We start from the raw sequence: 22,001 nt of genomic DNA on the forward strand, positions 1-22,001 counted from the left end.
GTTCTATGGTATTAAATAGCATTAACAAGTTATAAGGTTTACCAACAAGGTGTAACTATTTTATACAGCAAATGTAAAGACCAAAAATTTTCTATTTTGTGTCCTCTTCCCATTGCAAAGCACGGGTACAACAGCTAGTCATATATATATAAAATAAAAACATAAAATAAAAAAAAATTAAGAGTAGCAATAGTTGACCAAAGGCTTTTTGAATTTGATTGTTAATTCATTAGTCCCTTTTAAAGGTTTTAACTGTGAAAGAATATAATGAATCCTTCAACCAATAGGCAAACCAGAAACCCATTTCTTACTTTGCAATTTGTCGTAACATCTAACTAAAGAGAGTATATTGCACAGTTTTATAGAGTTGACCTTTCAATAATATTGGGAAAATGATGTTATTTTTTTGTACAACAGTGTTGATAAGAATAAATTCAATTTATCCAAGCATACTATGAGAGAATTATTGTACAGTATCTTAACGGAAAGCCACAAAATCTGTTGTAAACGCCCAAAGTCCAGAACTTTGCCGGGTTACAGCAGTGTTTGTATAGTCCCAGGGCAAGCCTTAGTACCCAACATTAGTTTGTAAACCAATGTTTGCACTTTGATAAAAAAAATCCCTATAAATCTATAAAATCCTGTAGCTTTGTTGTACAATTTTTACTACGTTTTTGAAACCGCACTTAACATACTAGAGTTAGACCCATGTTTATATGGTGTTTTTAAATTGTTTTGATCTAAGGATACAAAAGTGTTCCAGAGAGTTCAGGGACACCCTGTATATTTACACTCGTATAGTAAAACTAATTAGGTTTTAATACTACTAACTTACACAAAATATAATTTATGATAATGTGTTCTCTATATATTTTTTAATAGTTCAACTAATCAAGATATTAATAACTCATACATATTTGGATCAATTTAAAACTAATTTGATGTCCTTGTTACAGGTAAGTGGAATCATCACTCACGTAAGTTCTGGAAAAAACCTTTACTGTAGATTATATATAGAATAATATATATTCTCATGTATTGGGTGAGGTTTACATCTTCATCATTTGTCCGTCTCAATAGTATAAACAGGTGTATTTTATGAAGTTGTACAATTCTTGTATGTGCACTTTTGATTGTTTTTAAGTTTATTTGCTATAATTTTACCATGAACGATAAAAAATTAGATTAAATACGAAGCTTCCTTATTTTGATGGATAATTTTAATGCTTGATATTTAAAACGTATAAGCAATAATCGTTTAAGTTTTCCTAATACGTATGATTCAATAATTCTACCCTTTGCGTTTTATGAAACATGTTTTTAATTATTTTCTCAGCTGTTATAAACATTAGGTAGTTACTGTCAGACGACCTATGTACCCGGTTACCTGTAAAAGTGACAAAACAATATGTCTACGGTTTTCATAGGTTTTATACATACATTTGGCGAGGGTAGACATTAATAATCAAATATAGACCACAGCACAGCTGTTCTGGCACACACCGCTGGGAGTGCTATGTAGTGACGGTGTACACGCCATGTAAACTACTAGGCGCTCAGTGGTGTGCGCCAGACCCTATGGTAACCATGGTAACCGCAGCACGGCTGACAGTCTATACAGTACTTAATTTTTTTTGTCTATGGTAGGTCTTGAAAGTAAATGTTAATTTTAGTTGTTTGTTTGGAAACAAGACGACCGCCGTATGACGGATCACAACAAAAAAGTACATTTTGACATACTGCAGCAAAACAGCTGTTTTCAATGAGTTACAGTGTTAAACTGCTCTTTTGCTCCCTAGGGAGAAATGGGAAACATGATCGCTCCGTCTACAAGGAAAAAATTAACTTGAGGAAAGATCAAGATACATTAATTACCTGTTTGTCTTGTGTGGAAGGATTTTATTCTCGGTTCACAAGCGAGTCCCTGGTAAAACTTCACGAGTCTTCATTGCAAAACAAGACAAGATATTGTCTTGAAATTGTTTATCAAAAAAATCTAAAGAAACCCTGAAATCATGTTATGTTTTGTAATCAGTTGTGGTTCTTAGAGTGGTGTCCTACAGTATCTTCAAATGACTGAGCCGATGCATTGTCTCGTCATCACAAGTCTCTGAGGTGGGAATATTAGTATACTATGAGAGTTCATACGTCATTAGAAATTAAATATTTAAGATGATATTGGTTAAAATCTTGTCCGATTAAACAAATTTTTTGCGGTTGATATAAGTTTACTATATCGAATGTTAAGTTTAATTACGTCCATCTCCATTCGAACAATGATCACAACATTTTTGTGGAAACGGGATTGTTAAATTCAATCCAAATTCAAAAGTAGTAAGCTAAGTAGTCCTAGAGGGGAAGTGTACTCTAACACGCCCACTTCACATCTGTTCGCCGCGAATCAGAATGAGACCTGAAGAATAGGCTGCCAAGCCAGTGTCAGTCGGAGAAGTGAGTAAACAACTGTGTAAGGCGTGCCAACATATGGTATTAAAGAACGCAGGGTTGCCAATGCCGGTTATTTTTACCTGAAGCAGTTTTACCATGCACCATGCCCTCAGCGAGTCCTCCATCGTCCGACGGACACAGGTCTTGTACGAGGAGGAGGTTGACGACCATCGGCTTAAACATATCAGGTATTTTAGCATGGGTTGGCCGTTTGCCATCCTAGACTCTACGTGTAGACAGCTGCAAGCTCTCTATCTGCAGGAACTTGACAACAACCAACTCACTCATATTAGGTAAGTCTAAGTTAAGATATCTATGACCACCAACTCACGCATATCAGGTACTTTGGCATGGGTTGGCCGTTTGCCATCCTAGACTCTACGTGTAGACAGCTGCGAGCTCTCTATCTGCAGGAACTTGACAACAAGCAACTCACTCATATTAGGTAAGTCTAAGTTAAGATATCTATTAACACCAACTCACGCATATCAGGTATTTTTGCAACAGTTGGCCGTTTGCCATCCTAGACTCTACGTGTAGACAGCTGCAAGCTCTCTATCTGGAGGAACTAGACAACAACCAACTCACTCATATTAGGTAAGTCTGAGTTATGGACTCTATGACCACCAACTCACGCATATCAGGTACTTTGGCATGGGTTGGCCGTTTGCCATCCTAGACTCTACGAGTAAACAGCTGCAAGCTCTCTATCTGGATGAACTAGACAACAACCAACTCACTCATATTAGGTAAGTCTGAGTTATAGACTCTATGACCACCAACTCACGCATATCAGGTACTTTGGCATGGGTTGGCCGTTTGCCATCCTAGACTCTACGAGTAATCAGCTGCAAGCTCTCTATCTGGAGGAACTAGACAACAACCAACTCACTCATATTAGGTAAGTCTGAGTTATGGACTCTATGACCACCAACTCACGCATATCAGGTACTTTAGCATGGGTTGGCCGTTTGCCATCCTAGACTCTACGAGTAATCAGCTGCAAGCTCTCTATCTGGAGGAACTAGACAACAACCAACTCACTCATATTAGGTAAGTCTGAGTTATAGACTCTATGACCACCAACTCACGCATATCAGGTACTTTAGCATGGGTTGGCCGTTTGCCATCCTAGACTCTACGAGTAATCAGCTGCAAGCTCTCTATCTGGAGGAACTAGACAACAACCAACTCACTCATATTAGGTAAGTCTGAGTTATGGACTCTATGACCACCAACTCACGCATATCAGGTACTTTGGCATGGGTTGGCCGTTTGCCATCCTAGACTCTACGAGTAATCAGCTGCAAGCTCTCTATCTGGAGGAACTAGACAACAACCAACTCACTCATATTAGGTAAGTCTAAGTTAAGATATCTATTAACACCAACTCACGCATATCAGGTATTTTTGCAACAGTTGGCCGTTTGCCATCCTAGACTCTACGTGTAGACAGCTGCAAGCTCTCTATCTGGAGGAACTAGACAACAACCAACTCACTCATATTAGGTAAGTCTGAGTTATGGACTCTATGACCACCAACTCACGCATATCAGGTACTTTGGCATGGGTTGGCCGTTTGCCATCCTAGACTCTACGAGTAAACAGCTGCAAGCTCTCTATCTGGATGAACTAGACAACAACCAACTCACTCATATTAGGTAAGTCTGAGTTATAGACTCTATGACCACCAACTCACGCATATCAGGTACTTTGGCATGGGTTGGCCGTTTGCCATCCTAGACTCTACGAGTAATCAGCTGCAAGCTCTCTATCTGGAGGAACTAGACAACAACCAACTCACTCATATTAGGTAAGTCTGAGTTATGGACTCTATGACCACCAACTCACGCATATCAGGTACTTTAGCATGGGTTGGCCGTTTGCCATCCTAGACTCTACGAGTAATCAGCTGCAAGCTCTCTATCTGGAGGAACTAGACAACAACCAACTCACTCATATTAGGTAAGTCTGAGTTATGGACTCTATGACCACCAACTCACGCATATCAGGTACTTTAGCATGGGTTGGCCGTTTGCCATCCTAGACTCTACGAGTAATCAGCTGCAAGCTCTCTATCTGGAGGAACTAGACAACAACCAACTCACTCATATTAGGTAAGTCTGAGTTATGGACTCTATGACCACCAACTCACGCATATCAGGTACTTTGGCATGGGTTGGCCGTTTGCCATCCTAGACTCTACGAGTAATCAGCTGCAAGCTCTCTATCTGGAGGAACTAGACAACAACCAACTCACTCATATTAGGTAAGTCTGAGTTATAGACTCTATGACCACCAACTCACGCATATCAGGTACTTTGGCATGGGTTGGCCGTTTGCCATCCTAGACTCTACGAGTAATCAGCTGCAAGCTCTCTATCTGGAGGAACTAGACAACAACCAACTCACTCATATTAGGTAAGTCTGAGTTATGGACTCTATGACCACCAACTCACGCTTATCAGGTACTTTAGCATGGGTTTTTTCTCCTAGACTCTACATTTAGACAACTGGGACTTCTCTATCAGTTGAAGTTAAATTTAGTTGTGATCAGATGTTCGATTTGGATATTTAACAAGGGAAAATTATTTATTAGCTTGAACTTGTTTGTGTGATCCAGACCAGTTGTTAACTGGTCAACCTGGTTTTAGAAAGGGCTTAATAGAACGCCTCATTAACGGGCAACGCATTATTTATCAGACACGCTGTGGATAATACAAAGACGACAGTCACTGTTGTAACAGTATTTTCCAGACCAGCAATGTTTCAGAATCTCATTCGGAGACGAAGGGTTCAGCAATAAATAAAGCGTTCAACCGGAATATGAAAATCTGGAACGTGTTTGGAAAACTGCCAGACGGCTACTGCAGTATGTAGTACACACACTTGCACACACTCCTGGCCGGCTTCTGCAGTATATGTGAACTACTTCCACGCATATAGGCCTACACACTGTTGGCGGCTCCTCATGTATACACACATACACAAACGCACACTCCTGGCCGGCTACTGCGGTATGTGGTCAACAGTAGAACTACTTACACACACTGCTGGTGGCTACTGCAGTATATAAGGAAGAGTAGAACGATTGACACACAACCATACACACAATGCTAACCAGCTACTACAGTATATAGGCAATAGTAGAACGATTTTCACACACACACATAAAGCTTCTTATCTGCAATTGCTACTGCAGTATCCGCATAGTAGGGCATCTGACGTCATTTTATCGCTTACATCCAGTGAAGTAGGCATTACGTTATGATTATAATAGGTTAAACGATTTTTGCTGCTTGTAGGAATATGATTTTATGGGATTTGAGTAGACTGATGTGGAACTTTACGTTTATAGGGTTACAATTTTATTAGAATAATCAAAACTCACGTGTTATTGGACGTATGTTTTACTTTTCGTGATTTTGTAAAGGTAGTTTTTTTAATATTAATATTAATATTTAGCAATCCGGAGGCAAACAAATCTGAACCCGTATTGATTTACACACACACACACACTTTTGAAATTCGCGCCAATTCTAAAGTGTATAACATACATAATACTACGTGAACTGCAGTTAGTGTGAGAGTACTTGTGATGCTGTACCAGAAAAAACCTAATTTACCTCGTAACTGAAATAAGCTACTGTACTTCAATCTAATGAAGCAAACAAGTTTTACTGTGGAATTCGACATAGATTTGACAAATATAATTTAGAATTCTTAGACCGTCCATGTGAATTTACTGTAACTTTAGTTTGAGCAATGAAATGCATTAAAAATTGTTAGTTATATACTTTTCTGTTTATGTTTTATTAGAAACACATTCTTATAGATTTCATAATTTACTTATTTATATTTTTATCAAAATACCACTTTAATTTCTTCTTTTGTGTTTTTTTACTTGTATTTGTTTTTTATATATGTTTTTATTTGATCAACATACCACTTTAATTTCTTATTTTTTTGTTTTTTTACCTTTATTTTTTTTACTTTTTTATTTTTTTTAATGACTAATGATTTGCCTTTATTTTAGCAATGAATTATTATAGAAATTTAAAATTAAAAGTATAAAATAAATATTAAAATTACGTTCACTTTGTTTAATAAAAATATATTGTTACTAATTTCATCTGCGAGCTGAAATGCCCAAATATTAAATTTTTTATTCATAAAAAATTCAATATCAAACAATTCTCTACTAAACGAATCTGAAAGGTTCCAGGTGGGCCTGGGTAGGCCACGTACAATCATTTATGTGTGGACTCGTATCCTACAAATATATGCGACTTTTTATTAACAATATACTTTTTATCCAATTATTTAAATGGATTAAAAATGAACGGTGACCTAAACATGATAAGGTAAAAATTTGATCTAATGCGAACCTATTTTGGTTATCTGAGGTGGTCTCATATGTTTTACTTACTTATATTTTTGGGCTATTTCAAAATCAAGTAACTTATGTAAATAATTCAAAAGCAACTTCTCTATGGACTCAGTTTCAAGAAAAATACTAATCAAATTACCTTAAAGGTTTGCCTGAGCTATTGGTCTACGACAATCATTTACTGAGACAAATAAGGGTCAATATGGACTGGATACACAATCGACTATTTTGAGAAAACAATGTTGGCTTATCTCTGTGACCTCAGGTCATATGATTCTCTAAGGCTATGTAAGGGCTGCATATGGGCATTTGGGATGGAGATAAAGTCTATATGTTGCGCTGTTATCTTGTATGGCAATATAACCCGGTTACGATAGCGTAGACGTTAAGAAAATGCTCGTTTTACCGTATACTAATAACGTTATGAAGATAATTTCATTTCAGTAAGCCTAACGATGTTGCTAAATATACAATACATCCTACTAATAATATAAGTGAGTAAGTGATCTATGGATGGATGGATGGATGGATGTTTGTAACAAGTAAACGCGAAAAATACTGGTCGGATTGGGCTGAAATTTGGTGTGATTATAGATAACATTTCCGGTTAACATATAGACGCATTCTCATATCAAAAATCCTTTCGGGCTCCGCCCCAGTGGCTCTGAAGTTTCCTAGGTTAACCTTATAAGCATTCATATTTAAAAGGAATAAAATATTTTTTCAGCTGTTTCAAATACTCGTGCACAAGTTGGTTCTATGATATTAAATAGCATTAGGGTTTAAAGATTTACCAAAAGGATGCAACACTATTATTTTTTCATTTATTACAACACTAACTATTTTACGTCCTCTTCTCGTTGCAAAGCACGGGTACAACAGCTAGTACATTAACAAGTATTGCGTTCTGTATAGATCGTGGTTGTATATTTTATGAGTTGTACTCGTATTATTTAATCAATAAATAGGTTCTATTGTGTGAAATTTAGCAATATTACTATTCAGGTTTTCCGTTTCATATTTTTCTCATCATACTGTCCGGAAAGCAACCGGTTTTAGTCGTCTAAAACGTCTGCAAAATCATAGTTTTAGGAAACTATAAATAGAGAACAGAAAAAAACATTTGGTAAACTTTTCGGTTCGCTAAGCTCAAAATCGTACCAGTGAACTATGAAAACGCTGCCAATCCCATGCTATTTAAAGTTATGTTTGTGAACAACACATTGATCACATAGACCAGTAACATTGAGTAACATTGATGGTGAGTTTCTATAACCTCAATTATGTGGTCTACTTTTGTAACGGTTAGAAGGCTATTTCCACAGTATGATAACAATAGTTGTTCATCACACGAAGCGAAAGTGTCTTTCTGGTACTTGATCGTATTTCGTAAAACACGAAGCCAAAACCGATAATATTCGCTGAAAAACTAGTGATGAAAACTACTATTTGCTGGAATCCCAATCCATCCTCAACTATTGGGTTCGGGACGGTTGGGATTAAGAAGGTGTGTAAATCGTGACTGCGTAAGAATAAAATATTCTCTATATTATTCTAGCGACACTAAAGCTATAGGATACAAGTTGTCGTCTGAGGATACTATTGGCTAAGTGCCATAAGTGCGAGTATAGTCCCAACTTCTGCCGAGTTGTGTTGTGCCAAATCAGCTGATCGTTAATGATTATATGGGTCACGTTTATTATGGCTAAAACATGTTTTCGTGTTCAAATTTTTAATCGCCGGTTTTTAGTCGGTTATAAAAACTATTAACTGTGGACCTATCACCCCTCTCAGCCCCTCTATGTGGAATTCTGTTAATCACCAAAATTAGGTACTATATTTTCAACTTTGACAAGAGTATATTTTATTCAAGCTATATACGATCTCCTAATTTTAAGAGCTGGAATAACATTGGGTCGGGTAAAATATTATAAAATGACATGTGCAAAAGTAATAGATACGGACTATAAAAGTAAAAGAATAAACCTGAACGGTATAAGGTATAAGGATTTCAAATTTACTTTATTGTACGTTAATTGAGCCAGAGTACTGGACGAATAATAGACATAATTCTCTCATAAAAACTGCAGTCCTAGTTCAGACGATATCAGCGTTTACGGTCTGTTAGATTGGAGTGGAGCAGACTGTATCGACGGACTCAACTCAGTACACTAGCGCTAGGCTAGAGCGGAGGCGGTCGGGAGAACTAAGTCAGTCTCTCATTTTCTCCGGTCCGTATCAACCACGTGAGTTCGCTCCACGGCGGGTGTTTACAAAATTGTTATCAGTGGAAATGTCATGTGTTTCGGTGTGAAAAGTGGTAAAAAAGTTTAAAGTGTTAGCCCTGTTTTTTTTATATTTTTAAGGTTATTAGTGAAATTTAGTTTCAAAAATAAAATTGTAAGGAAGACAATTATTATTTATACGAATGTTGAATTTTTTTGTGAAGGATTTTTTTTCATTTTCTTATAACTGAAAACAGTGTATATATACTGAACACTTTGAAAAAGTAGTTGAAAATGCTCTCGAAAGTAGAGCTAATAGATAATTTATAAGTATTATTTCCTATATTTCCACTCGGTAAGGTTAAAATGCAATTAAAACTTGGAAACAAATCAAACTCTACCAGCAATTTATTTTCTGTCTACTATTCGTATACCGAACTAGTTTAACCTTTTTATCTACTAAATTGCTCAAAATTTTGTAATTCTCATGTAATTGATGCTGCTCAAATTGAGCCAAAAGTTTTTACATCCATTAAAGAAAACTGTGTTTTTAATTACTTTTAAACTGTTTGATCTAAATTAAACATCTTTTAAAATGAACCGTAAATTACCTTTTTTGTCAAAATATATATGTGGAACTTAAAAACGGACACATTGATTATAAGTGTTTAATTTATAGGTTTGTAATTTATTCCTAAGATTATAAGTTTATAATCTGATGGAATCATAAAGATTTTTAGAAACATTAATGCTAACCAGTAGTATGCACTATTTGGTTTGAAATTCTGAATTGAAATTATGTTCCTGGGGTCCCGGGTTCGAATCCCACCAAATCAACAATCGATTTTATCTAATTGGTAATGCCGTAAACCCTAGGTCTAGCCTGAAGTAAAGGGAAAAACAAATCCGGGCTCGTGCCTAGCGTCCTAGGACAAAAAAGTATGCACTACTTAAAATCAAACCGAGCCATGTCAGAGACAATCCTTTATGCAATTGGTTACACTATAAAATAATTCAATAATCTATAACATTTCAATATTTATTCCACAGGAATGGATCTTCTTTGTAAAAAATCTTTTTTATAAAAAGCACAATGGTAGTTCTACCTCTTCTATTAAATTAATTATCTTGTAAGATAAAATCACTTATTGATTGGGTTACCAAAACCGACAAAAATAAGTAGGTTAAATAATTGGGTTAATCTTTACTTACCCAAATGGTATAAGTGTGTTAGATTTAGATTTCGAATATTTAGCCCAGATCTGTGGATATTTTAAATTCAAATTCTGTTACGACGAACACTTTGCCATGTACTAAGATTTACCAATCGTACACATCTATAAGTATCGTTACTGTTTCCAAATTATCTGGACATAAAAACTTTGTGAACTTGTTCCTTGCTCTAAGCATGGGTATAAAATGCCTAGATTTCTGTTTGTCAGTCTATTTGTGATTTTTAAGAATTATTTTATATCTTGAGCATTTTTCAAGATAGAAATTTCAACATGGTATAAATGTGTATTTTAGTAGGTGAAAAGACTTACAAAGTTTCGTTCCAATATCTTAAGCCGTTTCAATATGGCGGCCGTTTAAAATCGTTAATGCAAAATTTCATGAAAACCGTAAATATTAAGAAAATTGTCTTCCGAATTGAAAAGATAGAGAATTTAAAACCAAATCAAATGAGACATTGTTTGTTAAAATCGGATGACAAACAACCGAGTTATCAGTTCATTTTATTTTTTACATTCGGTTACGCAATTTAATAGGACTACCTTACTGCTCTGTAAAATAACAAATAATAAACAATATGGAAGTCGTATTAAATTGTCTAATCGAATGTAGAAGAAAACTGATAATTTGGTTCTTTGTCATCCGATTTTAACAAACAAGGTCTCATTTGATTTGAATATAAATTCCATATCTTTTTGATTGGGAAAACAACGTTCTTAATCTTTACGGTTTTCATGAAATTTTGCATTAAAGATTTTAAATGACCGCCATATTGAAACGGTTTGAGATATTGGGACGAAAATTTGTAAGCTCTGTTTACCTACTAAAATACACTTTTATACCGATTTTTAAATTTCTATCTTGAAAAATGCCTAAGATATAAAATAATTCTTAAAAGTCACAAACAGACCGACAAAAATAAATCTAGGCACTTAAGACCCATACTTAGCCCAAGGAACAAGTCCACAAAATATTTCCAGCCAATTTGGAAACACCCTGTATGAAGGTATAGATGTAGGTTAGTGACGTCACCGTGGTCCAGGGAAGCTGTGAGCCGGACAGATGACAGCTGGCCCATCAACGGTTTATAGCGCCTCCGCCAACCGTGGATATTACCATCTCTTTGACACTTTCCCAAGAGGAATTTACATTTTAAATGTTGACTCCCGAAATTAGGAGTTTAAAATTACTCTGGCATAGAGGTTCGGATGTTTGTTTGCATCAGAAAACTTGTGTTTGTTAAACTCCCACTTTGTACTTGCTATGTGTTTAGTATAATGCTTCGCGTACTTAAAATTTAGATAAGTATTATTCATTTGGTCAGAATTATTCTACAACTTAGGTTTGTATAAAACATTAAGGAAAAATTCACACATACTTTTAACGATGAATGTGTCTTATTCATGGAGATATTTGATCAAAAATCCAATTAGACAAATTGAAATTCACTTGCACAATGCAGGTTTGCTGTGGCGGGGGTATTTTCATTTTGAGTGTGCTAAGTGTGATCTAGGACAGCCAAATTAAAAAAACTACACATTTTGTAGAGCTTAAAACTAATGGTCCTCTTAATTATAAATGCAATCGAAGAAGAGAGATTTCGCACGGCAGGGTTGAGTTCTTTGCTAAATGTATTTTCAATGCTTGCTTGGATCGTTGTTCCTTTATGTAAACGTATATAAACATTTATATTTATATTATTAGTTACAATGGTTTGAAAAAAAATAAAAAAATATTTATACATAGCAAAGAAATCTTGTCGTCAAAACTTACCATTGAAATGTTGTACGTATAAAAAATTATAACATTCTTTCATCATCAGAGAATCCTTGACTCCTTAGAGGATACCGTTTATTTAAAATTGGTATATCATTGAAGGTAAATATTGGCATTTCAGGTCATATTATTACCTACTACTAAAATGTTTCACGTCGTGGTCAAGGCACAACTGATAGGGTGGTACGCAATGTGTACAACTATTACAATGTGTTGTTGAAAAGTTTAAAATCAAAAATTGTGTTAACAGCTTGTTTAATTAATGTAAATATTTATTTAATATCAAGTTTAAAACACTTTCAGTCATTGTGTTATTTTATATAACTTTTCCGAATTAAAGTAAAATAGGTCAGGTAGCGACCTATCAAACAAATTGAAATATCTTGCAATATTCATTCCACAGTTGGTATGTTGGCTTTAAAAAATTCAATAATTTCAATCCCAATATTCAAGCAATCATGACTTCTAAGTATGCAACCTGGTTTCTTATCTTTTGTTGAATGTTTTATGGAAATCACTACTACTGTGCATTCCTCTTGTTTTCTTATATTTGTTTAATAAATCTAAATATACAAATTCACTTTTTAAAGTAGCAATTTTCTTTTTTTACATTAAATAAAATGTATTAAGATTTTATTTTTGTTTTAGGTTTTTATACTTTTGAATTCCATTCGAGTATTTTAAGTGGTTGTTGGTAAAAACATATTAAGTTATAGCTAACAATGTTAGCATTTATTTCTCAAACTACCGTTTTAAAACTGTCTCACCAACCCCCAAGCACATAAAAGGTGAGCGGTGTTAACAAATTCCAAGTCGTTACTTTTTAATCTCGTTTCTTTGGTAGTTTTAATGGGTGTCGTTCACGAATTTACGTTTTTGGCAGCACACGCCGGAACTGGTACAAGTTCGGGCCCAAAACTTTACGGAGTTCATCTTTTAGTTAAAGTGCATTCCAACAAATAATCTATCAGCACATTAGCCCCCTTTGACCACGCTGAAGTTGCTTCCTCCGGTGTAGGTTTTATTGCTTTATCTTGTTTTGTAGTGTCAAACATTGATTTTTATTGTATAACTAGCAGAATACCCGTCCTTCGCCTTTTTGAGAGGGTACACTCGCACAATATCACAAAGTTTTTATGAAATTAAATTAAAAACATATCTGTAAACAATACTACCTTGACCGTTCTCATTGTGTATCACAGCTGCTTAGTTCAAATTAGCTGTTCTCATAAATGCAAAAAAAATAATAGCGCTGCACCCCGTTGGTAAATCCATACATAAAACATACTCCCTTAGTGTTGCTTGTGTTGCTTAGTCTATGGTAAATCTTAGGATTTTTAATGCCATTGAGTATCATATTACAAACTGTTTAGTTGAAACATCCGACAAAATTATTTATTCCTTTTAAATATGAATATTCATAGGATCGACATGGGAATCTACAGAGCCACTGGGGCGGTGCCCAAAATGATTTTTGAGATACGCCTATATGTAAATGGGGGAATTTGAGCTATCATCGTGTCAAATTTCAGTTCAATCCGACCAGTAGTGTTAATGCGTGATATAACCCTAAACAAACGAATACACAAACTTTCACATATTATGTACGAGTGCATTGGCCCTATTTTCAAAATATTATTCAAAAGGTTTTTCTTTGTATTAACTGTGTTTTATCATACAACTTTTTTTTTACAAAAAACTAAATTCGCAGGTAAGCTAAAAACTGATAACCAATGTTTGTTTTAAATATTCTTTGGTAAACAATCTCGAAGTAAAAAGTTCATTCCACCTAAATATTATAATTTTTCAATTTGTATTTTGTCTTATAAAACATTAAAGAAACATAATCAATTTTTGAAGGGTATAAAATTCTCCTATTAGCATATTTTTGTTGCAAATATCTCATTAGAAAATCGATGTAAATTTAACACTTTTTTTGTAATTTTGGTATGATAACAGTTCAAATGGATCGTCTTTTCATACCAATTCAAGGTCTACAAACAGTATTCTTCTCCCTTTCTTTATTTTCAATAAACAAATTTTAGTGGGTAACGCAATAAAGCATAGTAAGACACCATTATTTACCTTGTATCTATTAGATTCTATTACTAAGCTCCCATTTACCTAGTGTCGTGATCCATAATGCATCGTAATGTAATCGTATGTATTGAATCATAATCGTATTTTAAGGAGATAGTATTGTATTTCTGATAAATGTTGACGAAAATCCTTCTTAATGACACATTATTACATAAAATGAATGTATTGCAAACCAACATATGATTAAATGTCAAGATGCTAGATGGCTGTTCAACCTAATCGTTTAATAAAAATATTAGATTATAAAGTAAGGACGGTTGACTTAACTAATGGAATTATAAATATTAAATATCACAGTTTAGAGTGCCAGCTTTACTAATGGTTATGAAAGAATCCTACCGATAGGTTACCAGAACTCTATTTTATTTCACAATTAATTACAGGAAAACAAGAACAATTTTACCCGTTTGGTTCTTACATTGATTTTCCTGTGCACCGTTAGTAATTAAAAACCAATTTAAACTATTTTCTAACTGGGGCATGCTCACTATAAACGCCGCAGTAGTTAATCAGACGAATATTTCTTACACCTGTTTTTTACTGTTAATTCGAGTTATATTCAAATTGTACGACACCTAATTCATCTTTCTTATATAATGGTAAAATTCTAATACCTGTACAAAAAGAAATTCCGAGCCTTAGCTCAGGTCTTAACCTGTTCAACTTAAATTTAAAGTTGATAGTTCTGTTAGTTAGCTGCAACAGGAAAATGTAAGAATGTTTTGCTCGAAAGCAAGTATACTGAGGTTAGGTTAGGTTAGGGATCCAAACACAAAGTCCGTCATGGACTATTAAGGTTAGTTTAGTTAGGTTAGGTAAGGTTGGGTTAGGTTGGGCTAGCCATATAGCATTATTTAAAACACAAACTGACTAAACTTAACTGACCTAACCAAACCTAACCTCACCTCTGAATACTTGCATTTTGCAAAAAATGCTTGCATTTCCTATTACTACAAGCCAACAGAAAAATCAACTGTAACGTGAGAAAATTTAAATTTGTCATAGTCTTGGCTCAGAGTCGTGCAAAATACATGAAAACTTTAATCCCTCTAGTTTCTATATCTTTGCGCAAACGTTGGAAATCGCAAATCGTTCGTTTCCGTGGATGATAAATTCGTGCTGTAAATTTGAGAATCGGTGAGGTATCGACAGAGCGGCTATTGTATGATACAACTGTTAACCATTTACTGGTCTGTCAGCATTATAGTACCATCAGTGCAGCGGTGCAGTTTCACACTGTATCACTTTGAATTCTGTTGTCTATTAATCGCATATCGTGTACGCCCATTGTTTATTCCATGTGTACCGTGTTTGATTGCGATATGAACCATCAAAATAGAATTTTTTAAATCAACATTTTGTAAACGAGTTCAAACCGACACTGGAATTAGACTTTGTTTTTGTAGAAACATATATTGGCTTTCATTTAATTTTTTAATTTGTTTTTAGTGGCTTCAAATTAATGATTTCACACATGATTATCTTTTTAGTCACCCGACAACATGGGCTTCCTTGCACTGATTATAGTACAGAAAGTTGCTAATTCGTTAACTCACTTTTGCCACACTCTTTTTACTTTTGCTGCAATCCTGTGTTCCAACCAAACGACACAAAACAGCGTAATTAAGCACGTAATGCGTACTCTTGAAAATAAGTTGGCAACACTTAAAGGACTACGATCAGCTGGTCTCCATTTTTTCAACGCTTGGATTTAGCCTAACCTAAAAACCAGTTGTGCAGTGTTTGAAAGGCTAATGATTTATATGCGTAAAAATTTCTCTCGTGTGCAGCAAAGTGTCACTTTGCACACTAATTACACAAATAACTATACACCACAGCAAAAACTTGGTAGGTACCGCAGGGAAGTGAGCTTTTTTTATTAAGACCGTTTAAACACATTTCATATAGTCTAGATTACGTTTAGATAAGCGTGTCGAATAAATGTTTTTTTCTCTTTAGGGTGTGGTGTTAAAATTTGCGATTTACACTTGGTTTATAGTATCAGAAGATAATAATGCTTTATTTATAAATAGATCTCTTATTCCTGTATTGTTTTTTATTATTAATATAATAAGTATATAAAAATCATTCTATACAATAGACAGGAACGTAAATTAAAACTTTCCTAAGTATATCAATGAACATTACAAATCCGAAGTTAGTAATAGCTATTTACCTCACAAGTGTAGTAAGAGCGTTTTTACATCACGCAGGTGAATGTTGTGCAACGAGCGGAATTTACCTAAGTGATGTAAACACGCTCTTGCGTAACGTGTAACGTACAAGATTTTACCTGACCCGACAATATACAGGAGGTTACGAACAATATTTTTCACTATCCATTTCACTCATCTTCTAACAGTAACGTTCATTTACAAACAAAAGCTAGGTTAGGACAATTCTTCAAAACATAGCAATACAATTCAAGCGCACAGCTGATTTCTAGCGTTGAACGTCGTTGGCTCCATAGAGGTATATTTTTTTAAGTTAATCACTCAATGTTATTTAAATGGGTTTCATTACCTCACCGAGTGAGTTTTTTTCAACTTTACATCACTCGGGAAGTAAAGAAGTTGTATACATCACGCTTGGGATAGGGAAGTTTAACATGGCGGGTTAGGTAAAATATATTGCGGACTTCTTACAATCATGCTTTTTAATTAGTTTAATCAGTTATTTACGATTGAAATGGATACTTAAAATAGTAGTAGTTACCAAGCTAAAATTAAACTAACCAAATTGATTTTTTTTCTTTTGATAAACAAAATTTATTACATCAAGAAAATGTAATTATATTGAGGTTTCTAGTATTAGTAATTGTTTTAAAGACATCATTATGAATGGGATTACTTTGTAGTGAATATACTATTACTGATCTTGTTTAAAAGTTTTAATTGTTGTTTAAAGTCTATAATAGTCTACCCTATACTCTGATGCCATGCCTACTAGGAGGGGGATGTCTGTGGCACGGTGACAGATACAATACTGCGTGACTACCCCCTTCTACCCCCCTGCTGTCTGGGGAAATAACCCTCTAGTGGCATGAGTGCCAACATTGCCACAATTGATAGAAGTATTTGAACTGTACAAAATTCGTTAAAGTAAAATACTTTTTAATAGATGATTGACCCTTGATTGGTCTGGTGGCAAAATCAAATAAAAATAATTATATACGGATAAGTTTTAATATAATATAATAGAATAAAGACCAAATTCACTTATTTTGTATACTATTCAATAATAGATATTATTGCAGCATAACCGCTTTTACCATACATACAAACGCCGTGATTATAGTCAGTGTTGGTATTTCTGGAATCAGGCTATTTTGATATATTTTAAGCTACACATAATAGCATGGACAGTAAAAGAATTAAGTAACTTTTTTTAGAAACAAATAAAATGTATTGACCTTTTTATTTAGTCCATACTTCAAATCAGGAAACATTCCAATAGAAATATATTTTTCTCGTGATAAACTATTTCAAACTGCTTTTGAATATGAAATCATGGACTTCTGATATAGGGTGAGAGGGTTAAAACGTTTGATTTTTAAAAACCAAATAATTCAAATCCATGGGATTTGTCATTGATGCGTTTCAAACTGAATTTATTTAATCCGTAAAAGTATGGGTAATAAGCCAAAATATTTTTTTCTAGGGAAATATGATATTCTGTATAATATACAATATATCATCAATTTCAACATATTTAAATATTTCTACTCCTATCATAAACATAGATTTTTACAGTAATGTTACATTAAACCTTTCTTTTATAAAGTGCAGGCCTAGTGATACAAAGGTGCATCTAGTGACACGGTTTGACAAGTGATATGAAGAGTATGAGTGAAAAGTGACGAGTGAGGTGTTGTTGTGTTGTTGCTATGAGTTTTTTTTTTTTTTTTTTTTTTTTTTTTTTTTTTAGGGTGAGGAGGGAAAATGCTTTTACGCACACAGGTAGCCAGCCTGTAGTGTGAGACTCCTGAGTTTATCACAGACTACTCACTAAAAAACCCCCTCTACTCTGTTGGACACAGACCTGGAATTGTTTGTCACATTACTTCAAGTCAGGCCAACATGTGACCTAAGCCCACAGGGCTCGCACCGTTTCTGGCATTATTTATTTTTTGACCTACACCGCATCCCGGTCGAGGTCAAGCTTCTTGGCGCGGAGAACACCCTGGATGTAAAGTGACACACAGGTCCAATTGTCCTCACCCTCCATCATCATCGGTATGACCGTGTCCACCGACAGCAGTCCTACGAACTGTTGAGCCTCTAGGCGGGGCCTTTCCCAATGCTGGCAGTGGAAGAAAGTGTGTTCCACGTCATCGGGAATGCCTGGGCAGTATATGCAATCGGGTGACACGGCTTTGCCCATCCTGAACAAGTACGACCGGAAAAAGCCGTGACCCGTCAGAAATTGGGTGAGGTAGAAGTTCACCTCTCCGCACCGCCGATTAACCCAAGGTTGGACCTGTTGTATCAGTCGCCTGGTCCAGAGCCCCCTTGTCTCCTGTTCCCAGCTCTCCTGCCACAGCTGGAAGGTCCGGGTGCGTTCCTCAATACTTGCCTGGTCCTCCCCACGGCGCTGATAAATTGCCTTCCTCTCCGCCGCCAAAAGTTTGACGGGGATGACTCCAGCAACCACCAGGACGGCGGGTTCGGACACTGTTCGATAGGCAGATGCTACCCTTAGTGCTGCCTGACGCTGCACTCGGGCGAGCCGCATCCTATATACCTCCTTATTGAGAGCGTCTGCCCAGACCTCCGCACCGTACAGGAGCACTGACTGGACCGCAGACATCAACAGCCTTCTGCGGCTGGACCGTGGACCTCCGACATTGGCCATTAACCGACTAAGGGAAGAAACCATTTTAGCGGCCTTGTCCGCCGTACGGGTGATCTGGTCTCGCCAGCTGAGCTTGCTGTCCACCATGACCCCAAGGTACTTTGCGGCACGAGTGGTTTGGACTTCAACGTTCCCCACCATCAAAGGCACGATGGTGTCAATCCTCTTTTTAGTCAGAATGACAATCTCAGTTTTGCTCAGAGCGAGCGAGAGACCATGTTCTGCCATCCATGCGTTAATGGTTCGCATGACTCGATTTAGTTTCAGCTGGGCAAGCTCAATGCTACGTGCAGCTATTAAAGCCGCAACGTCATCTGCATACCCAACTAGGACGGTTTCCTCAGGCATCTCGGATCTCAAGAGGCTGTCGTAGGCGACGTTCCAGAGGTCCGGGCCCAGTATGGATCCTTGAGCAGCACCAGAAGTTACATCCATCGTCCTGGAGCCTTCTGTAGTGTCGTAAATGATGAGGCGGTACCGGAGGTAGTCCTCTATCATGCGCATGAGGTATGCCGGGACGTGGAAAGTGTTCTCCAGTGCGTCGAGCATATCGCACCACCTCGCGGAATTAAATGCGTTTCGCACATCAAGTGTTACAAGCAGCACAACCCGACGAGAATAGTTGTTAAACTCCTCAGCTCTCATTACGGCTCGCTTTACCTCCTCAATAGCGTCAACCGTTGACCGTCCCTTCCTGAAACCGTACTGACGAGGGGATAGATTCCCTGCAGCAACCACGGCTGAATTCAGTCGGGAACGGATCAACTTTTCCAAGACTTTCCCAGCAGTGTCCAACATACAGAGAGGTCTGTAAGAGGAGGGTAGGTCTGGGTTGCTATGAGTTAGTGTTATCAGTAACAACAACGATGAGGATGTTAAGTGTAGAAACACCAGTGGGCTAGCAGGTCCTGGGAGATGGTTCTACCTTGCCGACGATGCAGATGATAATAGTTGCTGGAGGGTAAGTTGCGTTTATTATTACAAGATACTATCTAAAGCAAGAAATTATGTATTATTAAGTATGTATAGGAACATGGAAATAGTTAAAGTATTGCCAAAAAGCGTTAAGCTTGATGTCAAAGGAGAATTCTCCATCTACAAAGCTAAAAAACTCGACCCAAGTAACATTTTAACTGATCATACCTCTTTCCAGTCAAATATTATATTTGATTCATATTTTTACATGTTACAAATCAAAGAAGTTTCAATTAAGAAGAAAAACATAAACTGAAATACAGGTGGCACTGGAGAGAAGAAGAAACAGAAACATAATGATTCAGTCAGTTTTAGTCCGTGGCAGTGACAAGACGGTGCTGGCCAGTCTGTACAGTTTTATTCAGTTTATAATTTTTATTCCACTTTAATTATGTTTTCAACATTACAAGTTTTAATTATTGTGATAGTCTTTTAAAGAATCTATTGGCATACCACAATGTATACCGCATTGATGATGTGGTTGCATACTAATGACATGATGAAGTTCTAAGAAATGAAACTAGTCGTCATACGAACAACTGTAGTTGGATAAGGTAATTATTTCGTTTAAAAAAAATGATGAACTTAAAATAATTAAGCTTTTGACCTAAGAATTGGGAATATACGAGTATTTCACGTAGAAATCACTTTCGAAGTATATTTTGTATCATTACATTACCATGCTGACAAATCCTGTCGTGTAGATAAGATAATATGAAGGATTATTTTTAATAAATTTCATAGAATACCATGATCTAAGCTTGCTGACTAACACCAGTTGATTCTTTATCCTGAAAAGTTTATGAGTTTTTTTTTTCATATCATTGCATGGAAATGGTCTCATTTCCACACCTGTAAACAGTTCGCAAAACAGCCCATTGCTGCTCTAGAGCGAGAAGGGATCATTCCCACTCGCTTATCAGCTGATTTCACAGTTGTCGTTGCTACACCAATCACAGCTGATGATCTGGTACGTTAGTGTTTACAACCGGAAGCAAAAAACATAACCTTAAGAAAGCAAACATAACCTTAAAGACATATTATATACATCTAAAAAGTTAATTTGTGTTTTTTTATAAGTTCATTTTTGTGGTAGAAAACATGTTGTGTGTATTACGTGCACAAACAGTCATTGCGCTCTTGATAAACAAATAGCTATTCCATGTGCTGAAAAAAAATTAAATGTGACACTAATATATTAACATTCATGCAATGCAGTAGGGTCATTGCTCCCTGTTTATAATTTCATTTATAGTTTTATAAATGAAAGAAGTGTATTCCAGGTTAATTTTCTGAACGAAATTCAACATTTACTTGTATATTTTTAAATAAAAAGTATAGTTTATTATATACAGCAGCAGAGTACCCGTTCTTCGTACGGGGTTGGCAACTAAGTATAAAATGCTTATTGCAGTTATCCTCGATCTTTGCGTTTGCAATGAGAGAAGACACGGTTTGAGAAATTTTGCTTCCTCAAATTTACAGTATGCTATAGCCATAATGTTTTACTACTTCACCTACACAATAGAGAAAGATAGATTATTAAAAATTCACAAAATATCACAAATTATTCTTGAAATTAAAAACATAAACATAACCGTATACAATCCTACTTTGACAGTTCTCATTGCATATCACAGTTTTTTGTTGCCGCTTAGTTCAAATTAGCTGTTTTCATAAATAATAAAACAAATAATAGTGCTGCACCCTGTTGGTAAATCTTATAAATTTTTAATGCTTTTGCATATCATAGAAACAACTCTTTTAGTTAAAACAGCTGGCTAAATTCCCTTTAAATATGAATACTCATAAGGTTAACATGGGGAACTGAAGAGCCACAGGGGCGGAGCTCGAAAGGATTTTTGAGATAAGAATATGCCTATATGTTAATTGGGAATGTGAGCTATTATCATGCCAAATTTCAGCCCAATCCGACCAGTATTTTTCGCGTGTACTTGTCACAAACATACATCTAAACTTTCTCATTTATAAAATTAGTA

The 22,001-nt window shown here is 35.7% G+C and overlaps 1 protein-coding gene across 8 annotated transcripts in view; it reads left to right on the plus strand.

The window, feature by feature from the left end:
- LOC128994798 (potassium voltage-gated channel protein Shaker) overlaps window positions 1–22,001 on the plus strand; it is a 598,708-nt gene that overhangs the window by 359,075 nt on the left and 217,632 nt on the right. The window lies entirely within an intron of this gene.

Source organism: Macrosteles quadrilineatus, unplaced genomic scaffold (assembly GCF_028750875.1).
Source record: "Macrosteles quadrilineatus isolate MER2022 unplaced genomic scaffold, UCM_ALF_1.0 Scaffold_5__1_contigs__length_97177068, whole genome shotgun sequence".
In the NCBI taxonomy this organism is placed as follows: domain Eukaryota; kingdom Metazoa; phylum Arthropoda; class Insecta; order Hemiptera; family Cicadellidae; genus Macrosteles; species Macrosteles quadrilineatus.